Here is a 25,456-nt window from a genome sequence, read left to right on the forward strand (position 1 = left end):
AATCACTTAACACCAGGTGGGCTGTGAACACCTCCACCCATCTAAGCAATAAAAAATCAAAAATCAAAAACAAAAAAAAACACCCTGTATATGCTTTATACGACTCAACTAAAAGCCTGTCATGTAAATATTTCGCATATTACATAGTTAGCGCATGCGCCACGGAATGTATGAACAAATTGCTCGACTGTTGTTTCTAAGTGAAATATTTATTACGAGGAACGAGATAAATTCGTAAATGTGTGTGCGTTGTTTTAATGGCATTCTATTTGTTTTTCGTCATGGGAACTCCTTTAGGAGATCACAGTTGGAATTTAGTTCCGCTGAAAGCAAAGGTGGCAAGGAGTCGCTAATACGCATTCAATAGCTCAGCGGTCGGGGAACTTTTTTAATTGTTACTTCAAAATATTTTTGTGTATGTTGATATTACCCTATGGCGAAGACCAAAAAAAAACGAAATTATTTCTTTTCATCATCTTTCATATTATAACCCCCATGATAATTTTGAAAAAAAAAAAAAAAACGTGTGGCACTCGGGAACTAAAGCTATTGCATAGCATTTTTTATCAACTTATGCAATTATAATTAGACAATGATAATTTAATATTAAAACAATAATAAAACAAGACCACGCTATATTAAACATTAATAAAAGCAAAACCTTAATTGTCCCCTTCACACTCATAAGCTAGACCGCATGAGAGAGAGATGGGCAGACTTTTCATGATGCTCATGCAGTGCGACGTCACGCCGCGCGCTTATTCACAAACACTACACCAGCGCAAGGTGTGAATGTGTTGAACGCGAGCTACACGGTAGGCGGAGTGAGGGGTGTTTGGTTTTTTTCGTTATGGAATTTTATGATTCGGTCGCCGCGCTCAAGGCCCGCGATAAAAGCTATGCAATAGCTTAAAAATATTTTATTTTACGTTTCGTTTCATTGCGTTTCATCAAGTTTGAAATCGCAACGATTCTAAAGAAGTTTCACTTCAATATATACTTTTTACTCACAAAAGTTTTTATTTTTACCCCCCAAAATTTCATTTTACCCGATTTGGGGTAATTTACCCCGGTTTCCCGACCGCGGCAATAGCTAAAAAAAAAAACCAAAGTTTTATTTTACTACTTTAGAGCGTTTCAAGGAGAGTGATGGAATTCAAATTGTGATTTTCTGTAGATCTAATTGCCGAGAGCTCATTCGTTTGAATGTCAGAGGATAATAGGATCCTGCATTCACAATTGTCTAATCATCAGAGGACAGTCTACGCGTTCTAACGCGTTCATTGAACTCATTTGTTGAAACTTTATTAGCTCCTCATTATCCTGTTCCATTCCAAATTATTCTTGAACTCAGACTACCTATTTTTACCGCGAAATATTTGTGGTTTAAAAAACAGGCAACCTTAATTAAGAGAATATTGGCACATAAACCTCGTGCTTTTAGATAGGACTCATGTTTATGATGTCTGTGAGGTGGTAGGACCTCTTGTGAGTCCGCACGGGTAGGTACCACCATCCTGCCTATTTCTACCGTGAAGCAGCAATGCGTTTCGGTTTGTAGGGCGTGGCAGCCGTTGTAACTATAGTGAGACCTTAGAACTTATATCTCAAGGTGGGTGGCGCATTTACATTGTAGATGTTTATGGGCTCCAGTGACCACTTAACAGCAGGTGAGCTGTGAGCTAATCTACCCATCTAAGTAATAATAAAAAATTGAGTAGCTTAGTAATTGTGAGTAGTAATTCTGAAGAATAAGACGTAAAATGCGAAGATAATTTAAGTGATTGAAAAAACCAAATACAATAAACTACAGATAAAAATAACTAAAAATAAAGGTTCAAAAGTGCCTAATACGAATGTCTCCGTGACTCATTGTAATGAGATGCGCTGTGTGGTTTTTTTTGTGCGTTGCGTATGAATAATCCGGAATTAATGTTCAGTTTTATTCAAATTTAAGTGGATACCAGCTTTCTTGACGTAGCTTCTTAAGTCAGGTTTGCTATATGATTTGATATCCAGACGCGTTAAATTGTATTGTGAGTCCAAACTGTCACTTTCCTACCTAGGGCAAAGGTTGAGACAGCGCTCATTGAGGCTTTAACCTCATGTTTCAAAGTGGATGACAGCATGCAACTAGTGTCTATGGGTTTCCGTAACCACATACCAGCAGATTGTTTTTTTTTTTTTATTGCTTGGATGGGTGGACGAGCTCACAGCCCACCTGGTGTTAAGTGGTTACTGGAGCCCATAGACATCCACAACGTAAATGCACCACCCACCTTGAGATACAAGTTCTAAGGTCTCAAGTACAGTTACAACGGCTGCCCTACCCTTCAAGCCGAAACGCATTACTGCTTCACGGCAAAAATAGGCAGGGTGGTGGTACCTACTCGCGCGTACTCACAAGAGGTCCTACCACCAGTAAATGCAAAAAATGATTGCAAACTTTACGGATACACCAGCCAAAATTGGCTAGAAGGAAAGGTTAAGACTTTGTCATCGATTTTTTTATAGTACCGTGTACCGAATTCTTCGAGGATAACTCACATCTTATCCGTACAAGTTTTTGGACTTGAAAACGTGATTGGAATCGTTTGGAATCGTTATTAAGTTGAAAATATCCAAACAAACTCTGTTGGGCGGTTACATTTGAAGGGATTGGGTTCTGTAGGTGATGAGGGGCTTATTTAAAAACACACTGCTTCATTATAATTATATTTCAGATAGTTTGAACACTGTGTTACACCATTATAAAATTATTGTCTTTATATTTTTTATAAAACTCTGACATGTTTCTTTGACCGTGTCTAGATGAGAAGTACTGTGACTTTCTAACGAAAATACAATCATCTGTTTTTTAAACATTTAAAATAACTAGAGGTCCCGCAGTAGTCGAAATTCGACTATAATTAATTGGAATTGTAAGTTTGTACACTATTATGATTGTATAATTTTCTATAATCTCAAATTTCGCCAAGACTACACTATAAAAATATTAACAAAGACAAACAATATTTAATGTAGTCTCAATTTGACAACAGACGTCAAGAACAAAAGTTTGACAATAAATAGTATGCATGCGTGTGTGCGTCAAATACATGGTATGTAGTGTGCGTAATGTTTTCTTTATTAATTTAATGTATCTTTCATGCATCATTTAAAAAAAATATTAGCATTGTGCACTTCTTGTCTATATTCTCTATAAGTGTGGAAAATTTCATACTCCTCCGTCCGCGCAATTTTCGTAAAAAGGGATACAAAGTTTTTGCTTCACGTATTAATATATAGATTCTAATATTCGGAATCTGTAATCATGTGTCAAGTGTTGCCTGCCATTACATTTATATTCAAACTAGCGACCCGCCCTCGCTTCGCTTCGGAAACATTAAAACACACATAAAACAAAAAAAACAAAAAAAAGTAGCCTATGTTCATGAGGGACAATGTCGGCTTCTAATGGAAAAAGATTTTTTCAAATCGGTCGAGTAGTTTCGGAGCCTATTCGAAACAAAAAAACAAACAAATCTTTCCTCTTTATAATATTAGTATAGATTCCAACAAAGTCAGACGACTAGAATGCTTTTCATGAATTTGTATTGCAAATTTGTCGTGTGTAATTTACGATGCTCCTAAAATGTTCGTTTTGGATACTTTACCTGTTTTTGTTTATTACTTCTACGCGCTTTTGTCTATCGGGGTAGGATAATAACATATCGCACATACGGTGCTGTAAAGTCACTTATGCAATTTTTGTTAACATTCAACAGAGTTTTTTTTTATGGCTTAGATGGGTGGACAAGCTCACAGCCCACCTGGTGTTAAGTGGTTACTGGAGCCCATAGACATCTACGACGTAAATACGCCACCCACCTTGAGATATAAGTTCTAAGGTCTCAAGTATAGATGCAACGGCTTCCCACACTCTTCAAACCGAAACGCATTACTGCTTCACGGCAGAAATAGGCAGGTTGGTGGTACCTACCCGCGCGGACTCACAAGAGGTCCTACCATCAGTAATTATGCAAATTATAATTTTGCGGGTTTGATTTTTATTACACGATATTGTTCCTTCAGCGTGGAAGTCAATCGTGAACATTTGTTGAGTACGTACTTCATTACAAAAATTGGTACCCGCTTGGGATTCGAACGCCGGTACATCACTCAACACGAATGCACCGGACGTCTTATCCCTTAGGCCACGACGACTACAGAATAAGTATGAGAAAATACATTCTTTAATAGTTATTAGTGAGACGAGAGAGATGTTTGCTTTTACTGATGAAGTTTAAAGTTGTAGTTTAAATATTATCATTTTATTTCTATAGCCTAGCAGAACTATATAAGATGTTGAATTTTCCGACGTTTCTCCCGAAAAATTACATAATTTTCATAAGTGACGTAATCGCACCGTATGCGCGAATTATAATGCCCTAAAAAATTCAAGCATCTCTTAAGCATTGCATTCGTTGTGTTGTAATTAGTTATGTAAATCTTTTTTGAGTGGTAAAAAAACACCCGTCTATGGTTAACTACCCTCCACAGTATTTCTTGAGGTCTATAAGCGACGACAATCACTCACCACCAGGTAGGTCGTATTCTCGCCAATAAAACTGACCTTACTGAGACCTTAGAACTCATGGACTCCGGTAACTATTTAAAACCAGGTGGGCCGTGAGCTGGTCCACGCATCAGTGCAATAAAAAAAACTTTTACGAAAGCTCATACAGTAACACAGCATTAAAAAAAAATGTGGAAGCTTTTTTCGATCAACTTGTCGAAAGCCGTCGGCGTCCAAAGACTACGTAACGAGTTATCTTGTAACAGTAACAGTAGATGCTATCAGTACGATCTAAATAATAGTGCTTATTCCAATGAGCAAGGAATTTAGCTTAGTCACAAACTGGCGTAACTTGATTAGTTTGGTTCGGTGCAAGCGGCAAGAGAATTGATTAAAAATAACGTAATTACTTGTGGCGATTTGTAAGGCAGCGCAGATTAGCCATTGACCTTTTTAGTCGAAACAATCGCGCGACTTAAATGGTTGCTGTTAATTCGATACTATTAAGATTTATCTTGTGTTAAAGTGGGCAGAGATATTGATCTTGTCACGTAAATGATTTTCGATTAACTTGGTCATAGATCAAAAGGAAGCCGAATTATTTTTTTTTTCAGTGCACATTTCTCGACTATTGGACATAGCCCTCCCCTAAGGCTTTCCTCGGTAACGGGCTTAAATGATTTAGAGCTTACAAAAGTTTGGTAACCAAAAAACACGAAATATTATCTTAGATATAAGGGCTCTAATTTTCATCACGCTATTTGCTTTCTTCAACAAGAGTTCTTGGAGATCTGTTAGATCGTATGAGATTCATAATTTATAGTAACAGCCATATGATTTCACTGTTGTAATGTAAACTGAAGTTTGGTAGCTAAATACCACATAAAATAATCTCAAATATTGCAAATATTCCATTTACTTTAATTATTACACCATTTAAAACTTTTTAAGCTATTGCATAGCTTTTATCGCGGGCCTTGAGCGCGGCGACCGAATCATGAAATTCCGTAACGAAAAAAACCTTACACCCCTCACTCCGCCTACCATGTAGCTCGCGTTCAACACATTCGCACGTTGCGCTTGTGTAGTGTTTGTGAATAAGCGCGTGGCGTGCCGTCACACTGCATGCGCATCATGAAAGGTCTGTCCATCTCTCTCTCGCGCGGTCTAGCTTATGAGCGTGAAGGGGACAGTTAAGGTTTTGCTTTTATTAATGTTTAATATAGCGTGGTCTTGTTTTATTATTGTTTTAATATTAAATTATCATTGTCTAATTATAATTGCATAACTTGATAAAAAATGCTATGCAATAGCTTTGACGCGGCAGTTCCCGAGTGCCACACGTTTTTTTTTTCAAGTTTAATTGGAGAAATATCGTATGGGATTCACATTTTATAGTAACACTCATTTGATCTCATTGTCCAACTTCGAAAAAGTATCACCAATCGTTTCAAAACATCAGTATATTATTATGTGATAACCTCTTGGAACCTCTGGGTCTGCGGAGGGAGTTCGGTTCCCTCTGTATTTTGTACCGTATGTTCCATGGGGAGTGCTCTGAGGAATTGTTCGAGATGATACCGGCATCTCGTTTTTACCATCGCACCGCCCGCCACCGGAGTAGAGTTTATCCATACTACCTGGAGCCACTGCGGTCATCGACAGTGCGTTTCCAGAGATCTTTTTTACCACGTACTATCCGGCTATGGAATGAGCTCCTCTGCACGGTGTTTCCCGAGCGCTATGACATGTTCTTTTTCAAACGAGGTTTGTGGAGAGTATTAAGTGGTAGGCAGCGGCTTGGCTCTGCCTCTGGCATTGCTGAAGTCCATGGGCGACGGTAACCACTCACCATCAGGTGGGCCGTATGCCCGTCTGCCTACAAAGGCAATAAAAAAAATTACAATATTTTAAGGAGTCTGGCCCACATACAAAAAATCGCCGGAAGCTTGTAAGAAGGGCCATATACACTAAAAGTCAGTTGTCCTCTGATGTCGACATACTGGAATGACACTGCGATCGATCCTTGAACTGTCCGCTGCGATTTATTCACCAACTTCGTTTCCTATGCACGAACCGTTACTCTGTATAAGTAATACGAAAATCATAAGTTGAAATCGAAAGGTTAGCTTGTCTCAAATAATAGATCATGCAACTTTTAGCTGCCTACGTTGCTAAGGTTAAATTCGTCTTGAATGTGTGGATTAATTCAATCAACAATAGTACATCAACAATAGTTAACACAAGCTGTAGATATGGATATAAAAGCTAAAATGTTAGTATAATACTACCCAAACGTAAATGAAAACTAACTTAGGCGCTTAGGCATTAGGCATTTAGGTAATTTAGGCATTCCTTGCCGGCTTAGTATATATTATGTGAAGGACGCTCAACTTCAATTCTGCGCAACAAATATTTTATTTCATTAGTTTTTTCATACTTTAGAGGTTACCTACATTGTAAACAGTATTAATTTGAATATTATGGATCATGAATTGTTTGGGTACCACTGGAATTCGATGACCAGACTTCAGTAACATTTAAAAATGGGCTAGAAAGATAGTGGACAGATTTGTCGGCTCCTAGCATCCTATCCACTTTTCATTCTTCTTTTCTACCCGTAATCATGGCACTTACAACAGCACCGTAATCCAGAACCCATTAAATAAAGAGAATTTGTCAGAAAGTCTTTAAATAACAAGGTTTTAAGGGTTCTATTTGAGTTACACTGTGTGCAGCGTAAACCGCCTTAGCTACCAACAATTTCTCAATTTTGAATATTTCGTGTTCATGTACTGGTTATACAATTTGCCAACCCTCAGACACAGCCCACTGAGTTTCTCGCCGGATCTTCTCAGTGGGTCGCGTTTCTGATCCGGTGGTAGATTCTGCGAAGCACAACTCTTGCTAGGGTTCGTGTTATTATCGTCGTCAGGTTTGAGCCCCGTGAGCTCACCTACTAGTTACGGTTACGCTGGAATAGCCTCTCTAGGCTATCAGCTAGGTAGGGAAAAAAAAAACCATTTGCCTTTGATCATGGAAATGTTTTGAATTTTAAAAAGAAACATCTGAATATAAGGAAAATAATGAACGTTTTAAATGTTAGTAGTCTATATGAAGCTCGTGATATTGCATATCAAGTACCAAGCATTAGTATAAATGAGCTTATATAAGATAGCCTCTCTCACAATTTGTTGATTCTCGTTACTAGTCACACTAGTCAAAAGTTTTTACGATTCACTTATTATTAGAACTATTAGAGCGAATCTCTAATCTTACAGGACCAAATCTCTCACTTATGAATACAACTCAAATAGAGATTCGGTGTACCTATATTCCCTACTACATATTTTATAATTAATGTAGCAAAATAGAGTAGGTGTTTGAGTCCTTATTCAGATTTATAATTAAAAATAGTGAATTTCATATAATATCCGACTACTTATAAGAATTTTAAAAGAAGAAGAGTAAAAAGTAATTTCCTAGTACCGGTTAAGTTTCATAATCTAACCTTACCGGTGTGACATAGCGCAGTGCGTGATAGGAGTGAAAACTGTTGGTTTAAATTTGCGGAATATTCATTGACCCAGATATTCCCGTGAGAAGAATTAACCGCAATTTAAAGTCGATGAATAAACTCCACGTTTGTATTCTTCTGTCTCACACAGGTAATTTAGCTTACGGTATTGAAATGTGTACCTAATAATTACTGATTGATTAATTGAGTATGATGCTTCATTGTACACGTAAAATCTTTTTAAAAATTCAAATGTTAAGTACGGAATACAAAAGCACAATGGGCGGTCTTATCGCTATGAGTGATCATTCACACAACCAACATATAGACAAGAATAATATAAGAAAGTATTTTAGGTCTTTACCTACGAAAAATTCCATTTTGCATAGTTGTCATTTATTTCTATTTTTGTATTTATTTCTATCAATCAAAATACTCTTTCTCTCACTCAGTCTTTTTTTTACCTGGCCAATCTATATATTAATACGTGAAGCAAAAACTTTGTATCCCTTTTAACGTAAATTGCGCGGACGGAGGAGTATGAAATTTTCCACACGTAAACTTATGCCAAAAACGTTCTCTTATTTTTATCGCATCCATATTGAGAAAAAAAATAATACGAATGTAGTGGAAACAGAACGCTAATCAATAAACTAATGACTGAATTTGAAAATAGAATTGTATATTTTTTTAATAAAATTTACTGATTTGAATTTACAATTTATTGCCATGTATAAATTATCCTTAAAATGGCCAGTAATGTGAAATGGCAACTTTATTAGTAAATACCTGTTATTAAATGCAGGGTAGTCGTAGGGGAGGAAATGCACTGTCCTAAGGGATTTATTTATGTTGTGGATATTCAAAAATTGGCTGCTTATTTTTTTTTTTATTGCTTAGATGTGTGGACGAGCTCACAGCCCATCTGGTGTTAGATCTACAACGTAAATGCGCCACCCACCTTGAGATATAAGTTCTAAGGTCTCAATATAGTTACAACGGCTACCCCACCCTTCGAACCGAAACGCATTACTGCTTCACGGCGGAAATAGGCGGGGTGGTGGTACCTACCCGTGCGGACTCCCAAGAGGTCCTACCACCAGTGGTTGGTTTAGAATCGCACCGCACACAAACAACACAAGAACAAATGCATTAGACTCCTAATTACAAACTTATTCGAACCTTAAGTTATCCAACGACCCGATCCATGTGAATGGTACATGTACATATGTATATTTGTTGGCAAACGGACCATTATTTATGGTAATCATACGATTACTAATATTTACGACTTTCTGAAGCAAATAAGGCAATCGTGTTCACACTACTCGGCACCCAGCCAACTAATCCCGTTCTGTTATTTGAGATAGTTTTGTTACAAAGAAAATTATAACTTTGTTTTTCTTTAACCCATAATTCCATCTTTATTCGTATTGATTTTTGGCTTGTGTTTTTTGTAAACATCTCTAATGCTGCGTCAGATTTTCTATCAAACTGCTTAGTTGTCTAAGATGGGTGGACTAGTGGATGGGTGGACTAGTGGATAGGATGGAACTACCTTACTACTTTTACTGGTGGTAAGACCTCTTGTGAGTCCGCGCGGGTAGGTACCACCACCCTGCCTATTTCTGCCGTGAAGCAGTAATGCGCTTCGGTTTGAAGGGCGGGGCAGCCGTCGTAACTATACTTGAGACCTTAGAACTTATATCTCAAGGTGGGTGGCGCATTTGCGTTGTAGATGTCTATGGGCTCCAGTAACCACTTAACACCAGGTGGGCTGTGAGCTCGTCCATACATCTAAGCAATAAAAAAAATAAAAACCTGTGCTGTCTCCAAATTTATTCGCAAACCGTACATACACATCGACGCTGTAAACATTGAGATGTGTTAAATGGCAACAAAGTCCAAAGACGTCACGAAGTGAACACTCCATTATAACCATGAGGTATTAATCTCATTACTTAATACAATTTTAATTAGACTGCCTCTTTGCATGGATGTTTCTAATTGGCAGAAATTGGAAACATCAAACAGTTCGCTGGTTGCTTAAGGGGCTATTTCAGCTATGCCCGGATGGGTAGGTGAGCTCACGAGGCTCAACCTGAGAAAATTCACTAGCACTAGCCCTAGCTAGAGCAGTGCTTCACTGAATCTACCGCCGGATCGGAATTGCGACTCACTGAGAAAATCCGGTGAGAAACTCAGTGGGTTGTGTCTTATGGTCAGTTTGCTCATCAAACTCTTATAACCTCGTAATGGACGAGTTAGACGAGGACAGTGACCGGTGTTTGAAGAAAGAATGATAATTCATCCCAGAATACATTTTTGTTTTGCTCCTAAAATAGTCCCTCAGAATGTTATGAATCATCGTCATTGTAGTATCTCTATATGCTATGAATACTTTTGTATGTCGAAATCACTAAGTTTGGTTATTGTCGTTTAGAAACTAAAGTACGTAAAATATTAATTTATAATCTAATAACAATTCATTAATACACACATTCACGTTGATCGCATTCGCTTATAAACTATCTCTGTCGGGAACAAGTGAATCTAATTCAAACAAAGTTTGATATTCATAAGAATTGCCGTCTTGTTTTTCAAACTAAAACTTGGCCATAGATATAGGCAGAAAGAGGGCTATAGGAAAACAATTAATATCCTAATCCCTTCCACCGGTATAGTGAAACAAATTTATCTTATTCCCTGTTATTCATAAGAACTAGTGTCTCGTTCTATGAACTAAAACTTGGCGATAGATATAGGCAGAAATAGGGCTATAGGAAAACAATTAATATCCTAATCCCTTCCACCGGTATAGTGAAACAACTTTATCTTATTCAACATAGTTACAAAACAATTAAATATTTCTCGAGATTATCAAACGAATGAATCACTAAGAATGCGACCTTACAAGTCAGTGTTGGCAGCGGGAGATTAAATCTCAACAATGCAAACTACACTGCTATTTAGGTAAGACATAATTCATTGTTTACTTATAGTTAAATTATTACACGTTGAGTAATTTAAAGTTAAGATTGTGAATCTTACGACCGCCCAACTGCTGTGTTGCAGTGTAGCGTAGTGTTAGCTCATTTGTGTACGACAATCCTGCTTATTTCTGCCGCAATGCAGTCTAGCTTACAGCTTGAAGGGCCAGATTATTGTTTTACAATGCAATTGAAACTTTGACTTACACATTTTTAGCAATTGGTATTATTATTGTAATTGAACTTGATTCATATTCATCCAATACCTGACAAAAAAGTCTATCATCAGACCGGTAGTCTGGTGTAAGCTCCAATGCAAGTTCTGTCTCAACAGATATAGAAGGCCGGGTGGAAAAGCGAGGAGGTTCCACATTGGACAGTCACAATTGGCGTTACAAAGTACCCCGCTTAGAGACGTAAGATCCAAAGATTCTATCTGTTCAAGCAGACTCCTATATCACATAACGACTAGCAGTAGATGAAAATATTAATGATAACATTCGAATTAAGGAGTTTTCTTTTGGTGCTGTGGCGTACACTGTATGTTCCATGGGGAGTGCTCTGAGGAATTGTTTGAGATGATCCCCTCATCTCCTTTTTATCATCGGACCTCTCGCCATCGGAGCAGAGTTCATCCATATCATCTGGAATCGCTGCGTTCATCGACAGTGCGTTTCCAGAGGTCTTTTTTGCCACGTACCATCCGGCTATGGAATGAGCTCCCCTCCACGGTGTTTCCCGAGCGCTATGACATGTCCTTCTTTAAAAGAGGCTTGTGGAGAGTATTAAGCGGCAGGCAGCGGCTTGGCTCTCACCCTGGCATTGCTGAAGTCCATGGGCGACGGTAACCACTCACCATCAGGTGGGCCGTATGTTCGTCTGCCTACAAGGGCAATAAAAAAAAAATTGTTGAAGGTCAAACACATCGACAACACTGAAACCGATCCAACCAAATCTTTGCATAATTAAGCCGAAAGTTTTCTTAAGTTTTTTTTAAATTATTATTACTATTATTATTTTTGTTTATTGTATCTATAAGTAAATTGATTAGATTGTACACTTCTACCCACTTATGTAAAGCTCACCCTCTTTAAGCACGGTTAGCTGGTAGATAACTCAATTGTTGAGTTAAGCTCGCCATTTTATAACTTTTCGCACATATTGTATTAACTGTGTGTTCAATAAAGAATAATAAAAATAAATAAATAAAAGTTTTTGCTAAGCGTTACATAACAGAATGCATTATTATTTTAGGTTTTTTGTTCGATATCACGATCGTTCGATTGTGTGATGCCTGTTTTCGTTTGTTTGAACAAAAAAAAACCTACCTTGATGATGTAATGATGTAAGTGTATCAAATGGGATTCAAAATTTTATTGTGCATGTAGAAGATGTTTCGTTGTTAATTGATAGTTAAATTTTTGGGTCCGTTTTTTTTTTGCAAATCGATTTTCGTTTTAGCGATGGCGGCGTTACAAAGATCTGTTCGAATCAGAGCGACGATACAGCGCAAGTTTTTGCTACGAAAAATTCGAGCTGGTGGTAGGACCTCTTGTGTGTCCGCGCCGGTAGGTACCACAACCCTGCCTATTTCTGCCGCGAAGCAGTAAAGCGTTTCGATTTGAAGGGTGGAGCAGCCGTTGTAACTATACTTGAGTCCTTAGAACTTATATCTCAAGGTGGGTGGCGCGTTGTAGATGTCTATGGGCTCCAGTAACCACTTTACACCAGATGGGCTGTGAGATCGTCCAGCCATCTAAGCAATAAAAAAAAGAAAATACCATTGAATCTTGGATTTTAGTAGGTTGGTGAGCTTTAGAATTTACGTTTTGATGCTTAAGGCCTTTGAATTCGTTTGATAAATAGATCAATAATAATAAATCAGAAGATAGGTATTAGTAATTATAGTTGGTAATAAAAAATGATATACAAGATTCAATACAGTTTATTCAGCACTCAATTAACTGCCGTAAATGCGACGCCATGTTGGATGTGTAGAACATTTTTTTGTAAATAAAACTATATTAATAAATCGATTACTCATACGATCTGATTAACTCAGAATAAGTCTGATTTCACATCTGCGTTTAAACGAACATATCATATATTGTTATCCATTTAAAATTCAATGCAAGATGGTTTTACCTCGATTTTAGGGCTAATGCCTGCTCTTCTCGAACTTAATTTATAAAAGGACATGTCACTCAGAAAACACCGAGGAAGGGATTCCTTGCCAAAGCCAAATGGTACGTGCTACAAAAGATCTTTGGAAACGCACTGTGGATGAAAGCAGCGATGTACTCTGGATGATAGGAACAACTTAAATAATTCCTCAGCACTCCCCATGGATAACATGCTACAAAACACAGACAGAACCATAATTCAAAAGTTCCAAACGATGAGTATCCAATCCAAAGGACTTTCGACAATCCAAACGGTCCTCTACTATATGGAGTCTAATGGAAGTAGGACGAAAGAATCATCACAAACATTCCCCAGACACAGCTTCCTAATATTTCGAAGTCATGTTGTTACATGTCACATGAGACATCTCACCACCGCACCTCTTTCCACCAGACCAGAGTTCATTCATACTGTCTGGAACCGCCGCGTTCATCGACACTGCGTTTCCAGAGATCTTTTCTGCTACGTACCTTCTTTTTATTTTATTCTATTAATGGGGTGTTACTTGTGGCCTTGAGGTCTCTCCATTTTCACCAGGACAGGTGGGCAGAAAGGCTCAGGGAGGGGTGGGATTTGCCCTGCCATGTATCATCCGGCTTTGGTACGATAGGTTGGTAAGAAAATGTTAACTATGAATGTGGAAGGATATAGAGGAAGAGGTAGACCTAAGAAGAAATGGATGGATTGCGTGAAAGACGATATGGGTAAGAGGGGAGTGAGCGAAGAAATGGTATATGATAGAAGAGTATGGAAGGAGAAAACATGTTGCGCCGACCCCAGGTAACTGGGAGAAGGGCAGGATAATGATGATGATGATGAATTGTTGAAAATTGTATTTTGTTTCGTTCTAATTATATTTTTTTTATATAAAAAGGATTTGCTGTTCGTTAGTCTCGCTAAAACTTTAGAACGGCTATACCGATTTGGCTAATTTTTGTCTTGAATTATTTGTGGAAGTCCAGAGAAGGTTTAAAAGATAGATAAATAAGAAAATGCTCGGAATTAAATAAAAATAACAATTTTGGTTACCCTTTGATGTGTCCCCCGTCTGACGAACTCTTTTTGTTTGTTTTAAGTTTATTTTGCACAAAAGTTTAGGTCTTTTATTTATCGATTGAGGCACTACAAAGTCTGCCGGGTCAGCTAGTTTTTAATATTTTCAGTCGTGATTTCTAATTCTATATTCTTTCATGAGTACTGAGCTTAAGAGTCAGGGTTGCCGATACAAAAACGCTTGAGCCGCGAAGCTGTTATGTCAATGACCCGACCGCGTGATCGGAATCCATCGGTCGATATTAATTTTTACGTTCGCAACACGACCAACGCTTTTGTCTAAAAAATCGTAGCGTGAGCTATTTTTATGAAGTACATCGGATATCGTCTAAACTGTTAAAATCGAAGCTATACCATTTTTATTCTTTTAAAAATCAAAATAATCTGTAATCTACTTTTATCTGCTTCTTTTGGTTCAAGCTTTATATGTGCTTACGTATTTGGCTTTAATGTTAAAAAAAAAGATCGGATTAAAATTTTTTTTTTAATACTAGCTGACCCGGCAGACTTCGTAGTGCCTCAATCGATAAATAAAAGACCTAAACTTTTCTTTAAAATAAACTTAAAACAAACAAAAGGAATCCGTCAGACGGGGAACACATCAAAGGGTAACCAAAATTGTTATTTTTATTTAATTCCGAGCATTTTCATATTTATCTATCTTTTAAACCTTCTCTGGACTTCCACAAATAATTCTAGACCAAAATTAGCCAAATCGGTCCAGCCGTTCTCGAGTTTTAGCGAGACTAACGAACAGCAATTCATTTTTATATATACTTTATAGAAGAAGAAGAAGATAGAAGATAGAGCGAAGATAGATTATTAAAATTTCTTCATCGTGCAAGTCGCTCGTGGGTAAGTGTTGGGTAGATTTTTTTTGTTAGCTCGTGGGATTGGGATCCCGAGTCACATCGATTTAGGTGTGAATTCGCAATAATCAATCGTATTTCAAAATTTATAATGAATAAAAGCAATAATCGAGTTCAGAGACCTCGAAACACAATCAGCGTTTATCCAACAATTATATTAATTGTTGTATCGAATTATAAAAATCAATATCGGACTAAATTATTTTTAAATGTTGAGGTTTTATTGTGTAATGTAATAATTGTGCAATTAACTTCGTAAAGACGTTAAGCCAGTTTCGTTAGGCTGCTTTGTTGACCGATGAATGGTTTGCTGAAATTTTGTTCATTTAAGCCTACCATTGAAGTCCACTTGGTGTTAAGTGGTTACCGGTGCCCATAGACATACGCAACGTAAATGCCGCCACCCACCTTGAGATAGGAATTTTAAGGTCTCAGTATAATTACAACGGCTGCCCCACCCTTCAAACCGAAACACATTATTGCTTCACGGTAGAAATAGGCAGTGTGGTGATATTTACCCGTGCGGACTCACAAGAGGTCCTACCACCAGTAATTACGCAAATAAATTTTGCGGTTTTGATTTTTATTACACGATGTTATTCCTCCAACGTGGAAGTCAATCGTGAACATTTAGCAAGTACGTATTTCATTAGAAAAATTGGTACCCGCCTGCGGGATTCGAACACCATTGCATCGCTAGATACGAATGCACCGGACGGAATGCTCCTGCGTAATATACGCTCTGAGTTCATTTCTGGTTTTATTGACTTACGAAGACCGCCCGCTTACCACTACCCGAAAGTGGAAATACTCCAACATATATACTAGCAGTACTAGTACTGTTGTATCATGTAATTATTCCATTACTCTTTTATGTTTCGTTCGAACGTGATCAAGCCATACCGGTAGCTGCAAAGCTCTCGTGAACAATAAATTCGTAGCCAGTAAAATAGTATAAAACTCGTAAAACTATTATCTTCGGTACAATCCGTTGCTTTCAGATACTTTCACTTGTTTTATTGTCACATTACAATCTATAGGTTTCTCCCGTTGATGTATTAATGGTTTCTCCTTTTTTATAATTCATTCTAATATACTTTGCTGATGATAAAGCTTTTCAATTAAATGGCGCAGTAGTCAGCGCTCTATATAATCGAGGGTCCGATTCCCATTTCGGACATATTATTGAATTTAAACAGAATGGGAGTATTACCGAAGCCGTTAAAACTGGCTTGTAATCATTTTACATTAGACGAGCTGTGACCTCTTCAATAACTTTTATACAAAAATTCTTAAATGCATCGAAAACATCATTAACATTTCGGTCAGTTCATAATTTAGCGCAGAAAAACGAAACAAAACTAAGTCCCTTGCGTCCCGATTCTATTTGTCTATTAAGAGCATTGATACTGTCATAATAGGAGTCAAAAATAAAACCCAATTCATTTTCTTTCATCAACCTCTGTTGAGGCAACTTTAGTATAAGATCGAACGCCCGACAATGACTATAGTATAGGTATATACTCGTAGTCCAGCCATAAGTTCTGTTACAAATAAAAATGTATTTTTTTTAATGAATTATGTAATGTAATATTATTATTAAAATTTATACCTACATATTTATTAAAGTCTCAGCAAAAAATGAAACAATAAATCTATTCGAAATGGCCACCTTTGGCTTTTGTACAGGCCTTTAATCTGTTTGACCACGAATCTATGGACTTACACACTGTTTCCAAGGGAAATTCCAAATTCAAATTAATTAAAAAGTTGAAAAAAAATAACAAAAGTTTTTATGTAACAGCATTTATGGCCAGACTAGTTATATGTACAATACAATCTCGTGCATAGTGGACCGTATGCATAAACATTTATGCCGCGGTCAGTCACAGTAGCAGCACCGGGAGGTAATGATTATTGTGGGTAATCCTTAAATCAATTGCACCGTCTGTTTATTACGTATTCGACGAACGGTTTACGAAAGTGGGCAATGGAAGTCTTTGAAACTAAGGACCGGGTTTCGTTGAAAGCGTTGATAGGTAATATAGATCTAATCCGTACATCAGCCCGCTGAGTTTCTCAGTCGTCTCAGCGATTCCGATCCGGTAGTGGACTCATTCGCGAAGCAGCTGCTCTTGAGTTGTTAGGTCTCCCACACCTAGCTGAGCCCGTGTTCGCCTACCTGTCCTGGTGAAACTGAAAAGGCCTACGGACCACCAGTAATTCTACATTCATAACTAGCAGACAACAGGTAATATAGACGTTATCGTTGATAGTTCTAGAATCATGGCTGGCTTTGAGACGAGCGTGCTGTGTAATATCCGCTCACAGCAGTGCGATATGCTTTCGAAGGCAATAGACATAACTAGTGGTCGCCCGGTAGTCGAAATTCGACTATAATTGATTGAAATTTTGGTGCACTATTGTGATTCTATTTTCAAAGACTATTCTATAATCACAAATTTCGCCAAGACTGCATTATAGAAAAATAATAATAAAGACAAACAATATTTAATCTATTCTTAATTTGATCACAGACGTCAAGAACAAAAGTTTTACAATAAATAAATAGTATGCATGCGTGAGTGCGTCAAATACACGGTAGTGTGTGTAATGTTTTTTTTATTGATGTATTTTATATTTGTATTTGTATTTTGTATTTGATTTAATGTTTTTTTAGGCATAATTAAAAATATATTAACATTGTGCACTCTTTCTTTATATTCTCTATAAGTGTGGGAAATTTCATACTTCTCCGTCCGCGCAATTTTTGTAAAAAGGGATATAAAGTTTTTTCTTCGCGTATTAATATAGACATCATAACAGTGCGAGTAGACAGTTAGCAAGAGGTTTTAGCGCTACAATTGAGCAATAAAGATTAGGGCTTAGATGCAAGTAATTGCGGGAGCTCCCCACTTCGATAAAGCGGAACGACACGAGAATCCTCTCATTGTGGCCGCCGGAAACTACACAGCCAATCCTGCGGACCAAATGGTGAACAGTCGACGTCACCCAAAACACGTCATTTCGGATCTTCTTAATCCACTAACGGTGCTTTTAGGTACCTCAAGCACCGGTCATCGTTCTCGTCGAACTTATCGCTTGTGACGAAGGGCTCGACGAGTAAATTAACCCACTGAGTTTCTCGCTGGATCTTCTCAGTGGGTCGCGGTTCCGATCTGGTGGTAGATTCTGCGAAGCACGGCTCTTGCTAGGGTTCGCGTTAGCGACATCGTCAGGTTTGAGCCCCGTGAGCTCACCTACTAGTTAAGTCTTTCTAGACCATGAGCTTCGGTAGGAAACAAATCGGTTGTCTGTAAAGTCGGTTTACTGACGATAGTTGAACGTGACAACGTCATAAGAAAATACTGATGGAATGGTTTCATTTTTCAATTATCGCAATTATCGTTGCTATAAACAATTGACACCACATTCACTTTTCACTGAACTTCATACTTGACGAAAATCTTCGATCAACAATGCTACAATTGTTGATCGAAGACGAAAACATGTAAATGTATTATTGTATAGCAGCTGTCCACGCGGATGCATCGCTAACTCAAAGTAGGAGAGAGACAGATGTCGAACGCTGCCGAACGCGGAGGCCGATTGTGCCTCTTTGTCGTTCGTTGCGCGCTCTCGCTTGCACTTCAAGTCTTAAATGGAACGCCTCAGGGCGAGGTAACTCCGCATGAGTCATGTTTTTTCGTGCGTGCAGCCGGCTCCATCGAATTATAAGACGTTGTCACGTCAAAAAGGGAGTTCATAGCGTATTTACGTAAACGCCGTCAAAAAAACCTAGGCCTTACCCCATCTTCCAATGAGATATCATTACTCTACGCTCCCGCTACCGCTTAATTACACTATCCCAACACACGCTTATAACGTAAGCGAATCCGGTACTTTGTTATTTATCATTTAGTTTCGCAACACGGAAGCCAGGTAGATCCATTGTCGAGAAACGGGGCATTCGAGACCGAAGCCGTAAGGACTTTAAAGCTATTGCTACTAATTTTCGTAATGCCTCCGAAGACTGTTCAAGAATGCTGTTAACGGTATAGCGCCGAGGTTATTACATAATATCATTATAGTTTATTATATATTCTTATTTTTATATCGGGTGATTCGCGGAGTTATTTTTTTTTATTAATTTTTTTATTCCCTATATGGGTGGATGAGTTCACAGCCCACCTGGTGTTAAGTGGTTACTGGAGCCCATAGACATCTACAACGTAAATGCGCTACCCACCTTGAGATATAAGTTCTAAAGTCTCAGCATAGTTACAACGGCTGCCCCACCCTTCAAATCGAAAGGCATAACTGCTGCACGGCAGAAATAGGCGGGGTGATGGTACCTACCCGCGCGGACTCACAAGAGGTCCTACCACCAGTAATAAACTGCAGGCATAAATAAAGTTAAAATGTAGGCTGTAGGATATGTGCCATCAATATAAATGCTATAGATTTTTTTTTCTGAATAGTAAAACTTGGCTTTGTTTGGGATCTTTCTCTTACCTAATCGTTGGTAAGGGGTTATACTGGTATGAGCTTCCGGGCTCAACCTGAGAGCATTGCTAACACTGATGAGAGATTCGCGTTTCCGATCCGGTGGTAGATTCTGCAAGGCACTGCTCTTGCTAGGGCCAGTGCTAGCAGCACTTCCGGTTTCAGCGCCGAGAGCTCACCTACACGCCAGGGTAAAGCTGAAATAGCCTCTCAAAGCTATCAGCATGGGTAGGAAAAAAAAAGAGGTTCATCGGATGGGAAGTGGTGGTAGGACTCTAAACAATGTTCCGGCCCTAAGTAAATTTGTTTATCAAAGGAAGGGCAGGGTTACTGTTCACCAGACAGTATGTTTTCTAGTTTTATTATATTTAATTCAACACACTCATTAAAGACATCGCTCCGACCCTCATTTAATAGAGTGGATGACTACATCTGGGTTGTCGTTGTCTGAGAACAACAAAAATAATAATAGTCAGCTAGAATCATGGTGCGGTCGGAATATATTCACAACGAAAAGAATTTACAGAAAATCTCGACAAATTTCGCACAGGTATCTGAGAGAGTCTGGTTTTATTTATAGTTTTTGTTTTATCGTCTCCAAAACGACAAGCCTTGATGGCCCAGGATGTGATTTGAATATTTAATTGTTTAACGATATACGCTACCGTTTGAATTTATTCGTTAACGGTTTTCTGGTAGTTGGCCTGATGGGTGTTATTGAATGCATAATTTAAAATTCGATATAAAGTTACGATATTGGCGCAACGTCACTTAAAGTTAACTGTTTCCTTAAGTGTAACGTATGTCAACAACTGTTTAAGACGGTATTCAAGAGAATTCATGACTAAGCTACCCCTACTTTCTACCATAAATACGAGTCAATATTGTCGCACAAAACATTCCGACTCGAGCAGCCGAACGAGGCGGAGCTCTCTGTTGTTATCGCTGTACACTTGAAATGTAATAAATGGAATTCATTGGAAAAATGAGTCTTAATTACTGTCATTATGGAAGGCAATGATAATGATGAAGAAAATGGTGCCAACAACGCTGACGTCATCATTTTAAAAACACCATGGGACCAGCCTATCAGTCAAGTACATTCTTAAAGTATTCGTCCTATCAACCGTCTTATTGGTCCATTCGTTAGTGTCGCAATGAATGAGTTGTAAATTTCAGTTTTACAATACTGAGACTGAATGTGTTGGAAGATGTGTATACATAATTTCTAAACTAATCTATAATGTCAAAATAGTTCGCAATTTGCTCACTTGTGGCGCCATTGTCTTTGTTATCTATACTATAATATATAAATCAGTGGTTTTTACGGATGTTCCATTACTGAACCAAGCATCCGATTGACTTGAAACTTGGTATCCATGTAGAAAATACATGGTCTTAATGGATAGCTTAATATTTATATGAGTGTTGAACTCCCTACACCAGTTGCAGGGGGCGTTAATGATGAGAATCTTTGTGGGGGTTACAAATAATAATGTTAATTTTAAATACCCAGGGAAGCGGACGGGTACAGCTAGTATGTCTTTTTTGAAGTTTTTTCTGTTTGCATTAAACCGTTAATAATTTATTCTATTCCAGAGTATTATTTCAATAGACTGCCTCCTATAGGGGCCGGTTCATAGGGCCCAGCTTCCGGCTTAGTGGCAGCAGCACGGCGCTGAGAAGGAAGAAGAGGTTTTCCTTTCCCGCTTCATAGTACAAAGGTTACCCTAAACTTCAAACCGAAACGCATCAATGCTTCACGGCAGAAATAGTACCTACCCGTCCGCTGACACAAAACGACCCACCAACAGCTGTAGTGGTGTTTTTAACATAACGTTAATAGCCTTTGGCATGCTTACTACATTGACAATAAACTTAGTAAAATCTGTTGAAATTTTCACACCCTGACGCGACATATAAATCCAAGTATTGAACGGTTTGACAGCTGTCATTGTGAACTAGACAGCTGTCAAATCGTTAACGGAAAATCATTAGGACCTTGATATTTGCATGTTACACAATGGTATTACAGTGTTAATGCCAAAAAAGTCATTTTTATATGCACTGGCAGGTGTAAGTTCTGTCTATAGAAATAACAATGAAAAAATATCATGCTGTACATACATGTTATGTGTTGATAGTAAATAAACAAAAAAAACATACCACGCTCGTATTGTGAAGAGTGTCATCAAATTATAATTTGCGTAATTACTGGTGGTAGGGCCTCTTGTGAGCCCGCGCGGGTGGGTACCACCACCCTACCTATTTCTGCCGTGAAGCAGTAATGCGTTTCGATTTGAAGGGTGGGGCAGCCGTTGTAACTATACTTGAGACCTTAGAACTTATATCTCAAGGTGGGTGGCGCATTTACGTTGTGGATGTCTATGGGCTCCAGTAACCACTTAACACCAGGTGGGCTGTGAGCTCGTCCACCCATCTAAGCCGTAAAAAAAAAAAACACTTTCATACGAATTCGCACTCGGAGTTGAGATTTCTTGATTTGACTTTTTGAGAAACAAATTTAGACTGAATTATTTTTAAGCAATACTTATCCTAAAAAGAAAAGCATATATTGAACTTTGTGACACAATTGTAATATGCTTATAATTAATTTCAAGCTGATTTATTGAGTTTGAGATATTGAAAACAATGATATCCGATCTTTACAATTTTTTTGTATTCTGTAGACGGATGAATAAACTCACTGTCCACTTGGTGTCAAGTGGCTATCGGAAGCCTTTATAAGTTACGTGAATCCCCACACACATCGTGCCATTTGGAGTCTATAACACCTTTGTTTATTAACAGCGCAAATAAAAAAAAATTGGGTTTGATTGTTATTATTCGGAGGTATTTCTTCACTGTGGAAATTATTTGTGGGCATGGGATAAGTACGTTTCATAACAATAATGGCAATTGTTATTACGAAATACAGGTACCAACCTGTCTGCAGGATTTGCGCATAGACATAGTCGCATCGCACGATACGACTATACTAAGCATCGTATCCTTGTACCGAGCTTATTGTTAAGTCAATTTCATCATAAACTAATGTTACGCGCTGGGGTTCGGGATAAATAAAAAAATCTACTGAATTACAAGTTAACACTGTATTAGCACTTAGACACTTTTACAACTCTCAATTCGCTTCTTCCGCTTCGCTTCCGTTCGTTGTTTTGCTTCGAGTAGTTCCGATTACTAACTAATTGCGTGCCATCTCTGCAACACGATTTTATAGCCGATACCACATTGCTAGAATTATCGAGAATATTTAACACATTTCGAGTATTGTGTTTCATTTATCTGACAATAGATGGCGTTGTACTTCTCGCGCGTTCTAGGTTCTACTAGATCCTTCGATATTCGTTCGACTTTTCGGCGATAGATGGCGTTACTCTTACCGGCGTAACACTAATTTCATCTTGCCTGAGTCTCCATAGAAATTTACGTGTATTTAAACAATATATTTAATATAAATTTAATTTTAAAGTATCGCTTTGTCATTTATTACTGGAATATATCTCAGGCAACAGTTAACATTCATGATTACGATATCGTATGACAAACTTTCACTCCATTCAAATTTTTCTCTGGCTTCGGCTCTTGAATAAGACAATGGGTCTACGAGTAATTGTTATGCGGCTTAAATGCTACGTCGCTGTCGAGCTGCGAAATCGGGCGTTTGATTTATCGTCTAGCTGTCAGAGCTGTCACGATGACAAGTTGTGTGATCTGTCAAAATTGATTTTTAAATTCGTTCTGCCTCCGAGTTTTCGTTTGGTTTTCTGGTGGAGATATAATACCTACCGCAATTGTTGTGTTTTGGTAATAGGTTATTTAAAGAATTTTATCTACCACGTGAATAGGTAAATCCGGTTTAAACAACTTAAAAATGAGAGATCTCATAAAACTAAAAAAAAATAATGCCTTATTAATGTTTGCCTAAATAGCCCGGGTGTACCTATGTACAACCATACTTTTTACTTTTGGACCTGCGTCGCAAGTCGAATGGCATTCCCTGGGATATCCAATACCGATAACCAATTAATATTGGTCAGTGTCCCAAGTGGGTGCTTACTTGGTTTGGTCACTTCGAGTAAAATATACTCGTCATTATAGGTAGACGGCATACGGCAGATGAAGGTATGCAAAATGATCGCCAGCTGAGCGACCGTGACGGAAACCGTACTGTAAGCGATACTTATATTCTACATACTTCATCACCTTGTGTGTAAGAAAGTCGAGCAATAGTCATATACTTGTCTTAGAAGTATCTTAGTGCGATATGTAATCCTTGCTCTTATTCCAATAAGCGTAATTTTAACTAATTACTGGTCTTACGCTAACAAAGTAAAAGTCTTGTATCGGCGACTCGGCAAATTTAACTAAGACCGCAACACGAGGCTTAGGCATTTCGCAAAACAACCGTATCTTTTCATTCGCGTTGTGTAGTAATTGACGCCTCCATTCAACAATGCTTTGTAATGGTACCGTCAGACACATTCGCAAATGTCGATTTGACTACGTCTTACGTAACGACGCGAATAAAAATGAAATTCGAACTGTTCTTTCGATTGTTTTGTGTCGACTTTACAAAAAAGAGGGTTTGTAAATTGCACAGTTTTACGTCAAGTACCTGTGTGAGTTTATCGTTCGCTCAATGTTTTTTTTTTATTGCCCTTGTAGGCAGACGAGCATACGGCCCACCTGATGGTGAGTGGTTACCGGCGACCATGGACTTCAGCAAAGCCAGGGGCAGAGCCAAGCCGCTGCCTACCGAAAAGTAGGTTCTCTGAAGTTCACTTTATGACGTGGGTATTACTCTTATCGACAAAGAATATGACGAGTAAGGTCCTTTTAGGGTGAGGTCTTTTTTGGGCAGGATGCTGAACCTCCTACAATGTGTGCGTGCCAGGAGGCACGCGGGGTATGTGGGACAAATCCAACCATCTAGCTTAAGGTAAATCAAAGTCTCAGTTTTGCATTCTTCTTCGCTGCAGATATGGAAAGTATTGCTAGTATTGCTAGCGCCTTAGATAGGAATCATAGGGAGCTGAAGAGGAAGTGCATCTCAAGGTCGGTTACTAATGGAAGCCACCATAACAAAGGCAAGAGCACAGTTTAGATACTTGCTGCTTAGGAATCTTTACAAGGCTCGTTTTAAGATAGGTATGTAGCCTTCAGGGTATAAGGGAAACAGCAGACTGGATCAGGGTCTAGAGTCGGATGGTGTTTGGCAAAAGTGATCTGTGAAAATGATCTCTTATCATCCGTATATATAAAAGTCGATGTGTGAGTGTGCGTTTGCCGATTGCAATGAAATTTTCAGAGAAACTTCGAATTGGTCTAGTAGGTGATTGATTATACACAGTTTGGTAATGATCAGATTAAAGTCATATCAAATATTGGCCTCTAAAGCTGGCGGCGTTAGCTAGTTTATAATAATAATATAATGTCAATTCTGACGGCTTTAGTATATTAATAAGCCATTAATAAACCCGTGAACATGTCGCAAGCTGTCACTCAAAATAAGCTTTCACATAGAATTAGCTTACAATAGCTGTGACTTAACATTAACATGCTAATCTGTTTTTTATTGTACGCAGGGGCAATTATTGAATTAATTATTACGTTAACATTGTTTAATCAAAGCTGAATTTCACTACGCGGTTAGTGGGTAGCAGGGTCACCGATATTCTCATTCTTGAGACTAAGTAGTCATGCGTTCCAGCTTGTGCTCACTATTTGGTGATGTCCAGCATTCTTGTGTTGGTAA

The 25,456-nt window shown here is 38.2% G+C and overlaps 1 protein-coding gene across 7 annotated transcripts in view; it reads right to left on the bottom strand.

Annotated features, from left to right (window-relative positions):
- sano (CABIT domain-containing protein serrano) overlaps nucleotides 1-25,456 on the bottom strand; it is a 129,362-nt gene that overhangs the window by 58,605 nt on the left and 45,301 nt on the right. The window lies entirely within an intron of this gene.

Source organism: Bombyx mandarina, chromosome 28 (genome assembly GCF_030267445.1).
Source record: "Bombyx mandarina strain Sakado chromosome 28, ASM3026744v2".
Taxonomy (NCBI): domain Eukaryota; kingdom Metazoa; phylum Arthropoda; class Insecta; order Lepidoptera; family Bombycidae; genus Bombyx; species Bombyx mandarina.